The 21038-nt window shown below is 38.2% G+C and overlaps 1 long non-coding RNA gene across 1 annotated transcript in view; it reads right to left on the bottom strand.

The window, feature by feature from the left end:
- LOC125699148 (uncharacterized) overlaps positions 1-20439 on the bottom strand; it is a 126205-nt gene extending 105766 nt beyond the window's left edge. The window contains exons 1-3 of the long non-coding RNA XR_007379455.1: positions 20364-20439; positions 16447-16518; positions 7846-7951 (exon numbers count right to left, since the gene is read on the bottom strand). This is a non-coding gene — a long non-coding RNA (uncharacterized LOC125699148). The remainder of the gene's footprint in view (positions 1-7845; positions 7952-16446; positions 16519-20363) is intronic.
- Between the last annotated feature and the right edge of the window lie 599 nt (positions 20440-21038).

Genomic DNA, 21038 nt, shown 5'->3' with positions numbered 1-21038 from the left:
TCATCCAAAAGCCCTTTTTACTAGCTATTTTTCAACCAAGATGAAACTATAAAAATAAAGCAACTTCATAGTAGGAAAAAAGTGTTTTTGCATTTTAATTTTTAATGTAGTATCACAAAATGACCTGGGTTGGAAGGGACCTCAAGGATCACAAATCTCCAACCCCTCTGCCACCTCCTCATTTAATACTAGACAAGGCTGCCCAGGGCCCCATCCAATCTGGCCTTGAGCACCTCCACGGATGGGGCATCCACAGCCTCTCTGGGCAGCCTGTTCCAGCACCTCACCACTCTCTCTATAAAGAACTTCCCCCTGACATCCAACCTAAATCTTCCCTCCCTCAACTTAAAACCATTTCCCCTTGTCCTGCCGTTATCTACCCTTTCAAAGAGTTGGTTCCCCTCCTGTTTGTACTTTAGGTACTGAAAGGCTGCAATGAGGTCACCCCGCAGCTTTCTTTTCTCCAGACTGAACAAGCCCAGCTCCCTCTGCCTGTCTTCGTAGGGGAGATGCTCCAGTCCCCTGATCATTTTCATGGCTCTCCTCTGGACCCTCTCCAACAGCTCCCTGTCTTTCTTGTTCTGGGGGCTCCAGACCTGGACACAGTACTCCAGATGGGGCCTCACAAGACCTGAGGAGAGGGAGACAATCACCTCCCTGCTGGCCACCCCTCTTCTGATGGAGCCCAGGATACCATTTGCTTTCCTAGCTACAGGAGCACACTGCTGGCTCATGTTAAGCTTTTCATCCATCAGGACCCCCAGGTCCTTCTCTGCAGGGCTGCTCTCAAGAACTGCTCCTTCCAGTCTGCATAGATGCCTGGGATTCATCTGGCCCAAGTGCAAAACCTTGCACTTTGCTGCCTTGAACCTCATGAGATTCCATGAGAAAGGCCTACCTTTCTAGTCTGTTGAGGTCCCTCTGAATGGCATCCCTTCCTTAATATGAAAGCTCATGTGGCAAGTACAACTAGCAGATAATTACCAAGACTTTATAGGTTTATGAAACATTGTAATTATCTCAGACAATCATTTGTTAACAGTAGGCTAATTCATATTTGTATTTGAGTACCAGTTTTAGAACAAGTGAACAGGTAAAAACATTTATCTTCCACAACCTAGTAAGTATTCAAAAACTCCTATTGACTGAAGTGGCCATGCTTTCTGCTTTCTATAAAGATGTCTAACAGCACAGATTGTTAGCAACTCCAGCAAGGAATTCTCCCTGCTTCAAATTCTCGTCTCCAAGGAATGTCACCATAAGCTTTTTTGCAAAAGTCCCTTTTCTAGGGGAGCAAGGATGCAGAGAAAAAGTGCTGGTCTGATCTGGGGTTATCTTCTTTAAGGTTGTATTCTGCTCAACACTAGGTACATAAACCAGGTATGTCTTGGAACTACTTTTAATATTAAAATTATTTTACCTGAAGTAGTTGTGAAAACATTTGTCCATGCAGAAAACACTGAACTGAACACTATCACAAAGTGAGTTTAAAGTGTTAAAATTCCATTAGCTTGCTCATTTAATGATCACTGATGGCTACTTAGCACACAATTTTATTACAAAAATACCTGTTTTAATCTAGCATAGCATTTGGGAAAAACAAGAGGAAGCAAAGTTCCTTCACTAAAATGAACCAAAACAAAATCATAGTTCTATTTTGCCTTTTGTTACTGGAGGTGAGAAAAACTGTTCATATATACTATCAAAAGTAATTGAATTCATGAGAGAGTGAAAGAGGGAAGACATAGTACTAACAAGGAAGGAGATTTCTCTCTGATCTGTACAAAATTGTGACATTCTCATTGAGACCATAACATGAGAAATCTTTCAGTGAAGGAAGGAAAAATGAAATATTCTCTGAAACTATCTACAATGATGATCATGACCTTTGCTTAAAAAGATGAACTGGAAAAAACATCAGAAAGGGTATTAGACTGAAAATATACATGGACAGCTTGAAAGAGGATGCTAAAAGAACTTGGCTCACTCAGTCCAGCAAAATGAAGGCACAGTGGAATATGATGGCTCTCTCTAAATAAAGGAGGGGAAAGAAGCATCACTGTGAGAACCGCATTTCTTAAGCTTATGAACAATGGTGCCATAAGACCAAATAGAAGCAAGCAGAACGCAAATTAATTTAGGTAAAAAAATTTAAAAAGAGCTTTTGAATAGATAGAGCATCAAAAAATTGCTTTCAGTCATATTCTAGTTCCTTATTCATGATTTCTATTCTAATCGTCACATATAACCAGGAATTAATCTGCTAGGCTGTCTTGCACAAATACTATTACCTCTGTATTACCATGGAGAAAGGCTCTCCTCAAAGACAACCTTACAAAGACCAACTTCCAAACCTTTCACAATCCTAGTATTCCAGTAGATGCAACTTTCCATTTCTATCCCATCTTAGGGCTCCTACACCTTTTCATCTTTTTTCCTGGGTAGCAGATCTTTCTATTTCACTAATAGCAGTTCTACTGCTAGCAGCCATGTGCAACAGGGGCAATAATCTCATCTGATTCCATCCACAATTATTCAGATGTTTTTACAACAAATATCCTAGCACTCCCCTTTCAGCAACGCTACAGAGACATCAACCTTGACCCTTTACCAAGCCCTCTACCAAATAAGAACAAGAAGAGCATTCACACAGGCTCCCCACAGTATCACTGTAACATGACAGCTGAGAACCATTTTGACCGTCTGGTGATCACTCAACATTTATAATTGTAGCCATATTTCAACCTGAAAAATCCTGTTTGGAAAAGAGAACTGACAAAGAGGGGAGCTGTTTCTTTTCAAATTTAGGAGCCTTTAGACAGTATAACACTAAGTCTTCTACAGATAAATCATGTCAAGAAAACTGTCTCTCAGTTATGTTTCAATATATTCCTGTGTAAATCTAGCTTATAACTATTATCCTTCTTTCTTTCTCTGTCAGTGGCCATAACTGTTTTCATTTTCATGAAAATACACAGATACAAACATCCACAAACACAAAGGGGAACAGGGCTAAAAGTTGAATAGGGATAATGAGGAGCCATTGGATAATATTATGAGAAAACATAGCTACTGCATCTATCAACAAAAGTCAATCTATTAGTTCACCAGAAAGCCTTCCAAGAGATACGACAGAAGTTCTGTCACTGGCGGATTTTAAAGTAAGTTTGGCTTAACATGAAGAACATCATTATTTTGGAAGGAACTCTGCAAACTCTCCTAAAAGCTACTTCTTAAAAAAAACAACAGAACTATAACCAAAAAGACTACTCCGTACCAAGATGAAATCAAAATCTTTCGAAAGTAAACTCCCAAACAGTAAAGCAGACAAGAAATACCATTGTGCTATGCAGAATATGTTGACGTAGCCTTTCCTAAGGTAAAGTCCTCATTCAGATACCTGTGAACTGGCAAAAATTGTTGCTGTTTATTTAGTTAAACCCTGACTGAATTTGTGACTGAACATATTTCCTTTGTAACATCACATTTTGCACTTCACATTTGTACACATATTTTCTTCCAAGTTCTTTATAAGAGTGCTTTAGATTATTAAACACTGAATACTCTCTCCCGCAACTTAAAACAAAATTGCATCTTTAATGCTAATTATGTATTTGCAGGCAGCTTAAACAACTAATGGGACTGAAATCTGATTTTCACAGGCAAGTCATCAGTTCAAAACCTAACTCAGATCAGAAGTGACTGAAAGATTCTACACTTGGATAGCTGTTCAAATTACCTTTATGAAAGAATATAATATCACATTCAACACTACACAGAAAAGCACCCATGTCTTAAAAGTCATGCTTAGAACTGATAACTGTCAGTTGAAATCTGTGCTACTAAACTCAGAGAGGAAAGCAGATCTGGAAACTGAACTGACTTGTCTCACTCTGCAATCTCCTCTAGACTAAGAAAAAATAAACCTCAAGATGGACCAGAAAAGTTTGTACTCCTATGGCTTCTCTTGTTCCTGATTCAAGAGAATAGAAAGGGAAGGCTTATGCAAGAATGCGTTCAATTTCAAAATTAAAGGACAGTATAGCAACAGGCCACAGACTACTACTCTATGCTTGCAAACTTCTTTTTTCCTGTCTAGGAACAAAATCATCATCCTTATAAGCCTTCCTCAGGGAAGAAATTACAAACAAAAAACCCACACAGATTCCTTTAGTGAAGGTAGTGAAATTTTTCATCAAGTGCTATCAACTCTTCAATTTTCCCCTTATCAGGCTTTCTAAAAATTAGATTATTGGTCTATACACTAATCTCATACTAACTCTTCTTGTTACAGAACAGTATCAAAATGCAAGTGTGCTGGAAACCTCTTTTTGGCTTTATGTCAAAATTTCAATGCTTCTGTGAATTAAAAAAAATGACAATCGAGACATTTTTGACTGGTGTTAATAAAGGCAAGCTATATTCTCCTATATTTCAAATTGTGCCCTTGAGCAGTGTGAAGAGCCAAAATGTAGTCATATGGATTTCCTCTATTCCCTGAGGGAAGGGTTGCTATCAACTCACAAACGGAAAGAGCTCGCACCTCCACCAACTGCAGAGGCAGCCAAGGAGAGAAGAGAGCTGGTGAAGCAGAGAAGCGTTTCACTTTCCCATATCAATTCTCAGGTCGACTGGTACTTCTCTAACTTATGCAGAGACCACAGCAACCACAGCTTTAGAATAAAGTCAACCATTTTTCCAAAAGAAGTTCTCACCTCTTTACACAGATCTAGTTACAAGGACTTAACTCAGAAACTCCAAGGATATTTATGACTCGGCTCTGCAAGTTACCGTTATCACATAGCCTACAATTCTCAGTCCAAGTTTTATGAGGCAGCAATTGTGAATCTCTGCAGTTTGTGAGTAAAAAGGAAATGGCAGATCTGATGTGAATATGCATTCTTGGGATTAACAGAAAACAAGACATCAAGATTTCTATGTATAACCCCATACTCATAAGGATACCCCCAGCATGCACACAAAATATGCATTATTTGTAGCTTCTCCTTCTCTTATTTGATAAATCAGAACATGCAGTTTCATAAAAAAGCTCTTAGAGTACTCAGGCAAAGATATAACCAAAACTAAAATATCTTTGTTGTTTTGAAGCTGGTGGGCTTCACCTTTTCAAAATACCAAAAGCCTGTTACAAAAATTTACTGCCTACAAAATATTACTTTCAATTCTTAATCATCAATTACACATATTTCATTAATACTTTTGCAAATGACGAACCATATTGAATTACTATAAAATTAGTCTTGTTAAAGACATACTGAAGATAGCATTGTACACAATAGTTAAAATCTAAAATGTTTAAGACATTAAATGACCTGCAAAATTCAATTTTGTAATGAAAAATAAATCTTTTAACAAATGGATGCAACTCAACAAGTTTTTCTACTCTGCTGCCTTGTGAATACACAGGTCAAATGCTAGGAGGCATCCCTAATGAGCTCCTGCCACAGAAGCTTCACACAAACATCTTTGCACTGTTGTCTCATCTTAAATATAAAACCTACTTTTGTTGCCATAAACATCCGCAATTGCTGGAACCTGGTGACCAAGTACAATTTCAATGCATCAGGTTGTTCAGGCTCCAATAGGAAACTAAAGGTCTAGGACCTCAGCTATCTTCTTCAGGGATGTAATTATTTTGTAGAAAATGGGCACACAAAAATAGTAAACCAAAGGGCTCTACCTTTTCTCATCCGGCCTAAATTAATCATCTGAAATTTTAGTCTACTCTGAGAGGCTACGTTAAATTACATACATTTAAACATGCACAGATCTTGGCCACCTATATTGCTAAGGCAGAAGAAAGGCAGCTGGCAAGGTGACTGATAAACAGTCTGTAACCTGAAAAAAGAAATAGTGCATCCATACTAAACAAAATTCCCACACTCTTTAAATATCTCAGCAAAACCTCCTTGGGTTCTTCTTTTTTCTTCTTTGACTTGTCTCTGATTATTGAGCAGTGAAAAATTATTTAGCTGTAGTAGACAAAGCCAACTAGAGTTGACAGAAACGGCAGCAAAACCAGTCTGCTAACTTTGGTTGATCCTCTTGCAATAGGCTAATTATTAACTGAGGAGAATGACAAAGGCACCCTCCCCTTATTTAGTCAAATTCACAGTCCTAGTGTAAATATTCAGGCATAACCCAAAATCATGGTAACTTCAACTTCAAAGTTCAGAGTTTTCTTGTCCTTATTTTTACAAGGTATTAAACAGCAGCTGGCATAGGAATTTCATGCCAGTAACAAAAATACACTGAAAAATAAACAAACCACAACAAAACAAGCAGTGAACAAACAGCAGAGACCACAAATAGCAATGGAATAGTAATAGTTTTATGATCCCTATTCTTCAATAAAATTTAGCTAGGCAATGACCAAAAAATCTGGCTCCGCTGCAGCTGAGTCAAGTCTTCCACGATTGATCAAAGTATTGATATTGATTTTTTTTCCCCATCTTTTATCTGCTTTCACTTCCCATACCGCAAGCTGCTTCACATAGAAATTTGATATTGCTATGTCTGTATCACATTTTGCTGCCCCTCAGAATTATCATCTTTATTTTTATACTTAATGTATTTACATTGTTAAGTGTGTGTAAATGATGATAGAACAAAAAATAAGATGAAGCTGTGAGACTTTTTTTTTTTTGTTTTTTTAACTGTCAAAACTCAAAAACTGTTTGATTAAAGAGACTTCATTCTTGGGCATATACAGAACTCCACTGGGCACATACCGGCACAGCTTTGTTTAGCAAAGCACGGGACTGGGCTCCTCAGAGGTCCTCTTCACAACCTCACATACTTTTTGATTCTATGGTTTTTAATTCTGTAATTCTGGGAATAAGTTAATAATTCCAGCAAATACTGTATAACAGGAACTAGACATAGATTTAATATAAAAACTGCCTCAGAATACAAAAAGAGTATTAGGAGAACTCAGCATTATTGTATGTGTTATTTAAAGCTATTTATTTTACATGCCACTTTGGTAAAGAGCTGTTCCACACAAAATCCAGTTATGTTCTATAAAGGTGTAAAAGCAACATATATTCATATTCAAATATCAGATTAGTTTATTAGTAATAGAAATCATTACTTATATTTTCCTATTGTGAAAATGCAGCTCAGCACTTGATCAATAGTGCAGTAAGAATTTGTTCCTCACTGGTTTAATAAGCAAAAGTCTCCAATAACGGTTGTTACTACTTACAGATGTATTTTTCACTGAAAAAGATGGATGCCGAAACAACCAAGAACTAAAACTCTTTTTTTTTTTTCTTTTTTTTTTTTTTTTTTCTTTTTTCTTTCCTGCTATAAAGAAAAGCACTTTCTTATCTGCTTTTGGAAATATATGAACTTCACAGGAAAGGTCAACTATAGACCCAAGACCTGGAGCAGTACACCTAAGCTACAAAGCTGGTAACTTGAAAATACAGCACCTACCAGATCCTGCTCCAGGCCTCTCTTACACACTTCCCTCAGGCTCCTGCACTTTGCAAAAGAAATCACCATACTATGGCAGAATCACTGCTCTCTACTTTCTGACAGTGGGTCTCAGTCCCCTCTGCTTCAGTACGTACAGAACATTCATCATAAACAAGTCTATAGGCAGGTTAGATAAAAGGAAGTTTGGCAGGAAGATGCAAAATCAAAACTTTATGACTATTTATGACAGGAAAAAACACACTAAGTTTAGGGGATAATGGAAGGTAGCACCCTTATAGAAGTCTTTTGTGATGGTAGAGTCAAATAGGGAAAAGCAATAACAAGAAAAACTTCTAATGGCACAATCACCATAAGTCGCACAGAGAAGGACAGCAACAGTACCTGTTGCAACAGCTTGTTCCACTCCATTCTTCTTGCTGACCTCCTCCTCCAAAACCTTGAATTTATTTACGTTAGTATTCATTTAGTTATTTTGCTTCCATTCTGCCTGTTTGGGACAAAAACATTTATACTGCAGACTGTCACGTTTTCCTTTTTACACGTGATCACTGAGAGGTACTTTCATGTATGTTAATGGAATTAACCTAGGTAAAATCTACAAGAAAAACAAATCCTACAGGTAATAATCTAAAAAAGTTTCCAAAATTAAAATCTCTTGGTTTGCTCTTGAAACTGTCAGGGACATCTATCGACACATAGCCTGTTTGCCTTTGGAGAGTGCATTTTGTTTCCCCTGGGAGGCTCCTTTCTATTTTTCTAAACTGCAGAGTATTCTTGCCTCTTGTCCTCTTTTCTCCATATTAACCAAAAAATCCAGAGAGGGTGACAAGGAAAATTTTTGTACCTAATGTATCACTAATAGAGCAGGTTGATAAACTTAGATCATACATTTAAATGGAGCACCCAGGGGGGGAAAAAAAAGAGATATGGCTACTTCTGAAGACAAAGCAATTTATCAAAAGTGAATTCCTAGCATGTGGTAACTAAGCAACAGTCCACCTGAACAGGGTCTTTGATCACTTGACAAAGCAGATCAGAGCAGCACAAGGAGATTACAAGGGAACAAAAAGGCCTTTTCTTGGTTTAGCAAAGAGAAAGATAGGAAATGTACCAAAAGCAGCCTGGTGGTTTGGAGAAAACAGCAGCTGGAGAATGAAGCTCGTGAAAATTTTAGTAACCACAATTTATACTTCTGTTGGCCTCTCCCACTTCAGTATCTCTCTTGCCTCAACCAGAGATGATAGGAACATTTAGGAGACTGAGAACATCACCTCTTCTTAATTCCAGTCTTGACAGAAAACAATTTTCTGCCCTTCACACACCTGTTACACGTGTGGAGAGAGACCTTGGCCAGTGAAGAAAAAAAAAATGGATGTACAAAATATCATAGGAACTGCAGAAAAAGACCAGCAGAAAAACTGGGGAGACAGCTGCTCCTAGAGCGAAATCCAGTTCAGGACATAGTGATTAGGAGCACACAAAGAAATTATAGGTTGGGAACTGTCTCAGTGATGCAGAAAAAATGCACAGGACATTAGACACAGAGATGCAAGGTACAGGAATTAGAAGAACATCTACAGCAATCACTGTCACAAGCTCTAGAAAAATTACAGATGGCAAAGCAAAAGACCTCCAAATATCTTATAATTGCATTGAAGATAACATGTCAGTTTAACTGCTGAGGCTAGGAATACAAAGCAGTCAGTAGCATAACCAGGAGCAGGGAGATGATCGTCCCCTCGTACTCAGTTCTGGTGAGGCCACACCTTGAATACTGTGTTCAGTTTTGGGCCCCTTACTACAAGAAAGACATAAAGGCTCTGGAGCACGTCCAGAGAAAGGCAACAGAGCTGGTGAAAGGACTAAAACACAAGTCCTGTGAGGAGAGGTTGAGGGAACTGAAGTTGTTCAGACTGGAGAAGAGGCTCAGGAGAAAACCTTATTACCCTCTACAACAGCCTAAAAGGAGGCTGTAGTGAGATGGGGCTCAGCCTCTTCTCCCAGGTAGCTAACCATGAGAGGAAACAGCCTCAAGTTGCACCATGGGAGATTCAGGTTGGAAAAACTTCTGCTCCGAAAGAGTGGTCAGGCATTGGAATGAGCTGCCCAAGGAGGTAGTAAAGTAACCCTCCTTAGAGATATTCAAGAAATGTGTAGGTGTAGTGCTGAGGGTTTAGAGGGCAATATTGATGGCAGGTGGATGACTGAACTAGATGACTGTAGAGGTCTTTTCCAACCTTAGTTATACTATTGATTCTAAGGTATGCATCAAATTACTACTATTTCCCTACCAGGATAAAGCAGAACAGTTCTTAAGCTGCTTCTCATACGAATTAAAACTGCATTTGCCTTCAAAAAAAGTTGAAAACTGGGAAAGAGAAGATTAGGACCTGGATATGTAAGTATTTATTTTGGAGAGAGAACCTGTACCAGCCTCACAGACAAGAAATGAAAGAGTTATAGCATCATGAGGTCAGTAGTCAGACTGCTGCTTCTTTTTATGAGAACCTTGCTATCTTTTCTAGTGCTTAACGAAGTATCTACACTCCTGAGGGAAAACAGAGGAGAATATTTTAATTAAAAAATGATCAGCCACAAAACTTTATAAGCCATTTTTGCAATTTCATTATGCCATCTATGTAAGAAAGATTCTAAATTATTTTCTAAATTATTATTATCCCTTATTATTACATCCCTAAAATATTTATTAAAGAAGATTTAAATTAGGTCAGTCCAGCACTGTTGGAATGATTGCATTTCTTTATTATATCCAAGGTAAGGAATAAAACAATATCAGATTAATGACATGAATATTGGTGAGACAGTTGAGTTCCAGGGGTTCCAGTGAAGAGTTTATTTTGCTCAGTAATTGATAACTATAAAACCACAGAGTTTCTCCTTATTAAATGCAGAGTCCACTCAAGATCCTGGGGATCGTAAACGCTGCGTTTCCTCAGCAAGTTAAGAACTGCTGCACATGACAATGATACAGCATAAAATGCCTTATGTGCGGTGAGAACAATTACAAATTCTCTCTCTGTATTTGTTTGAAGAGTGACAGCTTGGCCAACAGGGCAGCCAGGTTTATGCAGCTTTCTATAAGCTCATTGACAGTTTTCCCTGTGAAGCTCTCATCCTGGCTCTCTTCATCAGGTAGAAATCCTTCTGAACCTTTGTCAGACAGCTCTTTCAAGAGCAAACAGGATGGGGAGTCCCACCATGAGCAACTATGAAGTCTCATTAAAAAAGTCTTTCACACCGTTGTCCTTGTTCTGCATTATAATGATGGTTTGCCATAAAGTGCAAAGAAATGTTATTCTAATGAACAAAGGAGAGTCATTGCTACACCAAGGCATGATTAATGAGCTGAAGTCGTTCATGAAGTCATTCTACATGTCTGGCTGGTGACCTTTGAATTTGAAGAATTTTATTGCATGTAAAGTATAATAGGAGGAATTATTTGGTTAGCATAGCATGTATTCATGGTTTAACAAAGGGATTTGGAATGGGTTACAATCCAGAAGGAAAGGCAATCTTGACATAAAAAAACAAACATGAAATTACTTTCTTTCTCTTCTCTTTTCTCATCCTTTCTCAATTCAAATGAAACCAAGGGTCCACTTCTGTGCCATGAGCTCACTGGACACTGTATGCACTTGCTCATGAGCTAGCAAGTTTTTACATGACACACTTCCTCCCCCTTGGTAAGACCAGGGGACTGCAGAGTTCACAACAGCTGAGGAAGGATTCAGCTCTTGAGTTGCCAGATAGTTAAGAAAATAGCCATAGTTAAGAAAAATAAGTCTTTTTAGAAGTCTGAACACAGTTGATGAGATCATTTCAGAGAGTCCGTAGCTTTGAGCCCCAGACTGTGCCTGTAACTTACGGTTAGAAGCAGCCAGTGAGGTTCCCTTCCATACAGGCTGCTCACGGTCAGTGGAGGCTGATGATCAGACTGTCAGATGACTGATACAGAAATAACTGAAACTGCCTACACAGTTAAGGACTGCCCCAGGTCCAGCAGGATATCCAGGAACCTTAACTTCTTCCCCCCCCTTTGCGTAGACTTGAGAGTCTACGCAAAGCCAATAAAAGCACAAACCACTAACTTCCTACTTAGCTACTTTCATATATGAGATGTTCAGTCTTCTTTACATAAAGAAGAAATGGAGTTCAGAAGTCTTTTGTGCTCCAGAAATTTTATCTGCCCATTTCTTACATCCCTGCTTCTTAGCACATGGGGTGTACTTCATTGGAAAGGAAGCATAATGACATACAAAGTATTTCTCACATGAAGAGAACCTGCTGTGGCTCCACAACATTCCTGATTGACTGAATGGGGTGCCACCTGGTAACAAGAACACCCCTTCTCTCACAGCAGAATGGCAGGCCCACCCACTGGTGCTGAGAAGACCTTTGATACTATTTACTGAACAGTTTTGAATATAAAGGAAATGAACAAAGCTGATAGCAGGCAGAATGTGAAGGACACAATGAGAAGGGATTGATTAGCTACTTTGTTCAAACTGTGTAATGATCAAAATGACAAACGATCAAAGGCAGCAAAGGACACTATGTGTGGCACTGCAAGAATTCATCTACTCCCTTATACACCGCTGCTTCCAGCCTAAGGTTAAACCAGAAACGCTAACCACTCTGGTACTGGCAAGAAGGAAGGAAAAGACATCAGCTAAAAATACTACTAGCCTATTTAAATAAAATAAAATAAAATAAAAAATCAAAATACTGCCTTATATTCTATGCAGAGGGGATCTAAGCATCTATGTTAGTATTTTCTGGCTCTATTGTTTTAATTCAAAATTATTTAATTAAAATTAAAAAAGGAGGAAAAAAAGAAACAGACCTCAACTGTGAGGGTTTTCTCCACCTGCCTGCCATCTTTTGGCTGAGAAACTGGTCTTTTTCTAAACTGAGAAAACTTGCACTGGACAAAATGGTTTGGGTATGGAAATGAAAACTCTTTGGCACTTCACAGTATCCACATCAGGGAGACCAGCAAGGAGAGAGAACAGAATAAAAGTTTCTCTGTTCTTTCGGGATTTTCAGTGTAGAGACAGTTATAATAATACTAACTTGTACTTTCTTTTGGACCTTTTATTTTTGTGTATGAATGAACAGGGGATCACATTTTTTCCCCCTTTTCCCTGCAAAAGTTATTACAAATTCTCACAATCCAACTCCCCTTATGGTTTTCACTTACTTTCATTTGACTTGGGCTTCTAGAGATTTGATCACAATATTCCCACAGTATCAGAAAGACTTAAATTACCAGAAGCCAATCTTTCCTCCCTCCCTCTCTCTAGATTCAAATCCGTACATTCTTCCCTTCCTTTGTAGGAGAATGCAAAGCCAGGTGGTGAATCAGATCAGCAAACCAGCAAGCCTAACCAAGCCAAAACTAATCTGGTCTCCACCAGATTAATATAAATACCTATATATTTTAATTAAAGTAATTCAACACCCAATGCACAGCTACACAAATGCTTTAAAGCCAGTTACGGTGCCAAGCTACTGTTATAAGAAAAACATATACACTACTTTTCCAGAGAGCCCCACCACTGGAGCCAGGCAGTCTGCCTCCTTACGGACTTAATGGAACAGTACAGTGACAAAATGTTACTAGTCCAAGAAGTTAGTATGACATCTATAAATATTTGAGAATTCACTAGTGGGAAACTACATCAGGGATTTTTACTTCCATGGTATGAAATAGTACAGTTTAAGTTGTCTAATGAGAGCAGCAGAAGAACTAAGTGGAATTTGATATTTTGCTTAATGAGGTATGCAGAAAATTGCTAATGGATTTAATCTGCATAAATTTCTTTCAGCATACATATTTCCATGCCCCGCACAAGTTCACTCTAAAACTCAGTTGTTAATGATGAATTTCATTTGTTTCCATATCAGAATTAAGAATATTTAATTATAATGTATAGTCAGTTATCACATTCATAGCTTAGACCCCATATTGATGCTGGACTGGGGAACAATGTTGCCCCTTGTTACATTTTATACCAACATACTTAGTGTGGCAAACATGTAGCATAAATACCAGCACTTAAAGATGAGGCTCCAAGCAATGGAATAAATGCTAAGCAACCAATGTACATTTCCAAGGAATTTATTTATTTTAATTTTGCATCACCTTTAGCAAATATATTTTCCTCCAGGAGGAGGCACAAAAACACAATCCGAGTGGGGCAAAATTATCTGATAAGCTTGTGACTGACAAACTCTTAGAAAATAACTTTAAAATGATTCGTTGGTTACTAGAAGGAGTTAATTACATTGCTAAATGAACAGAATATTACACAGAAGGAAGGCAAGAAACAAAACACTTTCCTCAGCAAAGAAAATACATGCAATGCATGGAGTAGCATTCCACAAATTTTCCCTCTTGGGGGAAAAGAAGAGAGGGAATGTACCAGTAGGGCACTTCAGATGCATAAGCACAAATCTAAGGCTGGAACAGCTTGAAATTAGATACTTTTCTGTCTTAAGACTTCTACTGGTAACAGATTTAGTTATAAATCTATTACAGTAATAGATTTGATTTTAACATTAACAAATTCCCCCACTTGATGCAAAATCACCCCAGCTACATGGCTTTGAAACTACCTGCTTGCCTAGGTAAAGATGGAGTTACAAACCAAACAAATCACCTGTGGGGAAAGAGGGGAGTTGCTTAAGGGATGCATCTGGCCCATTGTTCATATGTTAAAAACTAATGTGTGCCTAATTCCTTTGAAAGACACTTATGTTAGTCAACAAATACGTATACTATATAATAATTAGTAAGGTATCTCAGGATTATTTGCTGAGCCACAAACTTTAAAAGGTAGAAGAAAATTGTAAAACAAGTGTTTATCAGTGAGCTCATACAAGCTTCATAGAAGCCTGCTGCGCTGTTTGCATTGCTCCTATTTCTGGATATCCTTGTGGGATCAGCCATAAAGACACAAGTAGAAGAGAAAGGTAGAAAAAAAATGCACATAGAGGCTCCCAGTACAGATTAATGTAGTTGAAGAACACACAAAAAAATTTTTGGACTTGCTGAATACAGGCATTAATACAACTTACAAGAGATTTGTATTCATTAGCAACATATCTCCAAATCTCTTTTAGATCCTATCATTACCTTTGTTTCATCGTTCATCTCTTCTGCCTTATAAATTTATATTTCAAATTTACTGAAATTTATTGCATAACTTGCTTTTCATGAAAAATAGCCCCAAAATGCACTATTATGATGACTATATTAAATTCAATAGCAGATCATAAGATTTAACTGAGTTTTTTCTTATTAAAAAATTAAATATAAGTATTATTCCATAACTTAGTATTGTTCAGTATTTTTAGTTTTAAGTTTGTATAATCTAGCTTTCTCAGGAAAAATATTTCTGATAGAAATTAAGACAAAACCAGCAGATTTAAATGTCAGTATTCTGTGCCCACAAATAATTACATCTCAGCTGACAGTGAGCACTTCTTTCCTAAGGTATCTATTATCTATTCACGTGAATGAAACAAGACCATCTGGCTACTTACAAAAACAGTTACAGTCATCACCTTTGTTACTTCTGGCCTTTGCAGGGAAAAGCGCCCAGACTCAATATTCCAGATACAGCCAACTTGAGGAAACAAACAGTTACAGACTTTCCACTACACACAGGGAGCGGACAGTTTGTTCCTATCTTTAACCAGTACATTTCAGGTCTCAAGTACTACTCAGATGTCCTTCATCAATAAAGTTCCTCCATAATAAAAAAAAGTGCATAAATTTCAAGTGAAATATGCATTCAAAGCAACTCTATGGACTCTGCAGTGTTACAAAGGCATAAGACACCTTCATAGCAGGAGTCACTTGGAGACCAGTTTCTTATTTTAGGGAGACAACTGAGTATATTCATGCTATATTTTGAATATTTGAATAAATTCCAGTCAAATTCAATTCTAGGTTTGCATTGTGGCAAGCTTCAGACAACCTGATGAAGTAAATCCAGTTTACATGAGTACATACAGTATATCATAATGGTTACTCTTTCTGTACTATGACCTACTTGATACTGAAGTCCCACACCATTCCTGCAAGGGCTTCATTGCTGCCACCCTGGCAAACAGATGTGATCCATACCAACCTACAGGCTCCCCACAAGCAGCACTAGATGGATCAAAATGTGTCAGGGCATAAAGCAAGTTTCAATCTGCTCCCACCTTTGGCCATAAAGTTCAAGCGCATTAAGTTGAGATGGCCCATATAAAAAAATACCAACACAACTCGTTTGCTGCTAGCAAACATGCACATTTAGAAAACGGTAAGGAACACTATCTATGCTTCTAAGCTGCCACAAGAAGGCTTTTCTAGGTCTAAAACTCAAGCAGTAAAATAAATTTGTTTTTTCATAGAGAAACAAGTCACCACCTGCTAATGCCCTCTGTAAAGACAGAACTGTTCAGATTTGTTGTGGTCTTTTACCCTTTGTTGTACAATAGTAGCACACAAAGACTCTAATGATGGAGCTTTCAATAAAATAGCTACTCACTGGAAGGGAGCATTCCAAACAAACTCACGATGTCCTGTGATATCCTTGAAACTCCCCTATTCTACAACCCCTCCACCCAATCCTATGTATTAAGCTACAAGGAGCAATTATTTCCTCATTCGTCGATTCCCCCCTTTGCTGCCCCCACATTGCTCTGCTTGATTATTTTTGCAGGTTTTTTTTAATATGTGAAGAACATTGCTGTTTTGTCCAAGTTAAGAGAACTGTGGGAATGTTATTCCGGGGGGAAAAAAGCTTTATTATACTAGACTTCAACATAAAACAAGAATTGCACCTGCAAATATCTGCACTTTATACAAAAAGAAATCTGAATTAGATTATACTAGCAAAAAATTACTAGATAGCTTTATATGCATCCATAGTTCTATTCCTTAGAGATTTATGAGATTATTTTTACCTTAGTTTCCATGTACTTCTATGGCTGAAGCTCAAAAGAAAGAGATCCAGACTCCTTTTTGCTCCTAGAACTCTAAAGAAATAAATTTTCACTTTAGTGTTGCAAGAAATAAATTATCAAGACCTGTTCATATTATTCTTAGTCTCCAAAAACAACTGTAACAATTTTGATAATGGTTTGCATGTACATTTTTTGTTCAGGTGATTCCTATGCATGAAATTCCTTACTCCAGATTTCAAGTGTAAAGGTAACGTAAAGCACGATGATTGCCTTCTGGAATCCATAATCCAGTCCATTGTCAGTAAACATTTACACTGAGTAGCTTGAAAGAAACCATAGCACAGTTTTGACTCTGGTTGTGAATGGAATTCTTCTGCAAGAGCTGTTAGTTGTATCAGTTGCTTACAAGAGTAAAAAACTTCTAAGCAATTTATAAAGTTCCTGAAACAAACATTTGCAAACACATTCTTCGTTATGCGCAATATTAATCATTTTTCCATATAAAACACAAGTAGTGCAATCATGAGAATAAATTCTAATTTTAAGGTGTATTTGTGTGGCGACCAGCTTCCACTGAGGAAATAAGAATCGTGAGTAATTACTACAGAAATTTAACACTCTTGAACCTAATTAATTAGCTTTCTATAGACAGGAAAAAACCAACAAAATTGCAGTACATTTATCTAGTGGAGTGTATAGAGGTTTTTAATGTTATTTTTATTAAATACCACTTTAAATGTCATTTTAGGAGGGCTAGGATCTAGTTGTAGGAAGTGGTTCTCATTAATTTAGAGAAACATGATGGCATCAGGAAAGTAAATGGGAAGCAGAAGATGAGCAGACACTATTTATAATTCCTTGAATAAACCATCATCATGGTTAGTTGTAGGAAAGCCTCTGGGGTAGCATCCCTGTTAATTCTTCTGTAGCTTAAAAAAAAAAAAAAAAAGTAAAATTCAAGCTAGTCACAACACCACACAACTGTTAGGCAATTTATAAGCAAGCAGGCAAAGTGAAGAGTATTCACTAGCTAGATTACTGACCTTTTACAGCTAGGATAATTCCCAGGTAAGTAAACTGAAATAATTTTATAATTGCACACTATTCATATTCAGCACATCCAGAAAGGGTACACAGAAACATCTATAGCATTTCTCACAAATAAACAAACTGCTACATTTTGTAATCGGTTTAACACCAAATACCTCACCCAAATGTTGACACAGGACAGTGGACTGACAGGGCAGTACAAGAGAGTAAACTTATTGGAAATGTTTATTAAGTTTTTATGTTGGCCTATCAGTTATGTCACACTAGGTTATGTCATTCACATCTCATTGCATCACATCACGCCTGTCAAATTATAACGGTGCCTGACTGGCAAAACACAATCTAGTATAAAATTTGATTATATCTTACCAATTCTGGGATTTTGAAAAGCACAGCAGATTATATGTCCTTTGAAATATTGTAACTTTCACCATAGGTTTGTTTATAACTGTTCATATCAGGTTGTCTGGCTCTACAGCCGAGGTCTCTCTCAGCAAAGAGCTACAGTAAAATCCCTGGTTTCAGAACAGACTCACATTTGTCCTTATGTTCGAGAAAAGACAGATCTAGAACTCTTGCTTAGAGATGAAGAAGCTACTAAGAAGCATCCCCAAATCACACAAGATTCTCTGTTTCCAAAGATGTTCCAAATGACATCTGCATTACGCTGGAATGCATTCCTGTTTCGTAAAAATCAGCAAATAATGTCTTAAAAATTAAAAATATGGAAATATTACCAGAGAAAGCACCTTCCATGTGAATGTACGCCTACCACACAATATATTGCTAAAACTATCAGATTAGTGCTTCTTTCATAACATCAAACTGTTTACACTATCAATAGTACGCTAACAACATAAATCACATTAAGTTTGTTCAATGCATTTCTTTTATTGTTTGTAAAGCATTACTCCTGTATGTGCCATTTCAGTTGTAGGCATTACACATTATATAAAGCAATACATCTGTGCTTCTAAAACTATCTAATTTTGTCTAAGAAAGAAGCTGATTTTCTTTAGGAATGGATTTGCCATTTGCTATGTCTCCACTACAAAAGCTAAAAACAAAAAAACCCCACCAACCTGAAAATATCCAGTAGATTTACTCACAAGCTTAAAGTAAATACCTGAGCAAGACCAAGTAATGGATGCCACCCAAACTGAACACCTATAAGATTTTTTTTGTCCTTTCCAGTACGCTTTTCCTGTTGCACCATAGCAAAGGAAGGGAAAACTATTCCTTCAGCTGTTTTTCAATGTTGTGCTGCAAGGAATGTGCTGCCATGTTCCCAACACTAAGTAGTATTTTCTGCTGTAGGCAGAGCAAATGAAGAAACCTTTTTAAATAAAACACTACTCAACAGAAGCAAATGTGGCTGATTCCAACAAAGAAAAAATTACATTTACTTGAAATAGATAACCTTACTTTTAATTGATTTTTAAGTCTTTCACTACCCATAAACACCTTATTAACCACTGATTCGCAGCACATTTTCTTCCTCCTTCTTAAAACTTGGCTATCTATTCAACTTACATACAATATTTTAAATGCATTTAACACAATGCCTACACCTCTGTGCTACAAATTACTTATATTTGTTATGAATCCTCGTGTTCATTTTTCATCCTGCTGTGGAACATCCAGCTACTCCCGAGTCTCTTTTCCCTCAGACTGTGATATATTGGAATCATTTCCCCAGGCAGCAATCAGCATTGATAAAAGAGTTTGAAACTCAATTCACAAATAGCATATTTACGTGTAAGAGAACCAGCACCTCTTTCTATCGCATACCCAGAAAACAACAGAAATGCATTTCAGATTGAACCAAATCCATGCAAGCTAGGAAGACATAGATCAGATTTCAGAAACAGAGCTGACTTACAGCACACAGCAGGCTTCCTGTCCTTCTGGAAACAAAGTTCTGTGGCCACAAGTAACAGAAGAAAGAGCAGCGCCTTCCAACACCACAACACACTGACCCTGGCCCCGAGGTGGGCTCACCCAGCCAGGCCCCACTTCCATCCACAGCTGCCCCTCAGCAGCAATCTGCACCAGGAACATCCAACATCCACCTGCTCCAGTGCGGGCATCTGCTCCCTCACAGAGCAGAGCACCTCCTATCCTGACCTTGGTATTCTCTCCTATTTTTTTATTGTTATATTACTATTATTTTTAAAACCCCTCCTCCCAGTATTTTCCAGCATTTTCTGCCATCACTCAAACACGTTTCCTCAGAGGCACCACAGCACTGCTGACCGGCTCAGCTGTGCTCAGTGCCAGGTGCTGCAGAACGATCTGGAACGTTTCAGAACCCGTCCCTGCTGGCTGGGGCCAGCTCAGTTCCTTCCTCCCCCCCCCCCCCCCCCCCCCCCCCCCCCCAGCACACTTCTGCAGCACAAGGATACATGGCTCCACTCAGTGGCAGGCAATCCTTCCCTGGTCGCAATTACCATTCTCCAGGATTCCCAAAACATGCTAAAGAGTCACTGCTTCTTTTCAAAATATAACCAAGAAAAAAAAATGAGCCACCAAGACAATATCAAAATGCAAATCAAAGTCACAAAACAGGACCCAAACCTAGCTGCAAAATGCAGTCAGCCTGACCTTCACCACACCCAACTGTACCGATAGGCCAAGCTGGAGAACATTTGTTGCACATGTACCACTAAAAGCATACCAAAAAGGAGAACAAAATCAGAGTACAATCAGTACAGCTGCCCAGCTCTGCAACATTCTTTTGCCCTTTTCAGTTTGGTAAAGAATTGTAGGGATGAATACAGTGGGAAAGGCATTACAACAGAGATGTGATAGCAGAAGGACCAGCACAACAGGAAGGTGCTATAAAGGAAAGGAGTGAGATTGCTCACCTGTAGCAGAAGATTCCAATCTTACAAGAGAAAGCTTCAACAAGGTGGGATCTCCAACCAGATATCCTACCCTGGAGGCAGTCAGCCCTTAAATGAGGTCTAGGAGAGGTGCAGCCAGGCTCCACCCCTGCCTGTCACACAACTGAATTGCCTTCACCTGTGCTCCCAGGGCTGCCTGGGTCCTGTCACCAGGTGCTCAATCAGGGGTTCAGGCTGTGACTCAATTCCCATACAGGATCATAGTCAGTCCTGAGAGCCATTGTGTCAATGCTGGCTTCTTGGGATGCCTCAAGACACTTAGAATTGTAAAAGAACAGCTTACATGAGGGAGAGACCCTGACTTTGAAGTTAGAGCAATCTTGCCATGCTTTGTTACCATTGCTGTGTCTCTTGAGCTTTACTTTGGTACATTTCCATTTGTAATAATGACTGGAGAGCTAAATGCTACTGGCTGATGAACAATAGTAAGAACAGCAGCAGAAATGTTTGTCAAGCAAGCTGTCCAGTTCTCCTATGTTCTTACTTATAGCAAACTTGATACAGTCTCCCTATTCACTTCACTGGAAGGACACAAATATAGGTCAACATTGCAGTGAACCATCCCCATCTATTCTTTGCTATACCTTCTCTTTTTTTTTTATTTTTCTATTTTTTAAATCAGAGTATGTGCAAATT

The sequence above is a fragment of the Lagopus muta genome, chromosome 12 (genome assembly GCF_023343835.1).
Source record: "Lagopus muta isolate bLagMut1 chromosome 12, bLagMut1 primary, whole genome shotgun sequence".
Classification (NCBI taxonomy): domain Eukaryota; kingdom Metazoa; phylum Chordata; class Aves; order Galliformes; family Phasianidae; genus Lagopus; species Lagopus muta.
The sequence above is the reverse complement of the archived record's forward strand: the minus strand, read 5'-3'. Positions and strand labels throughout refer to the sequence as shown.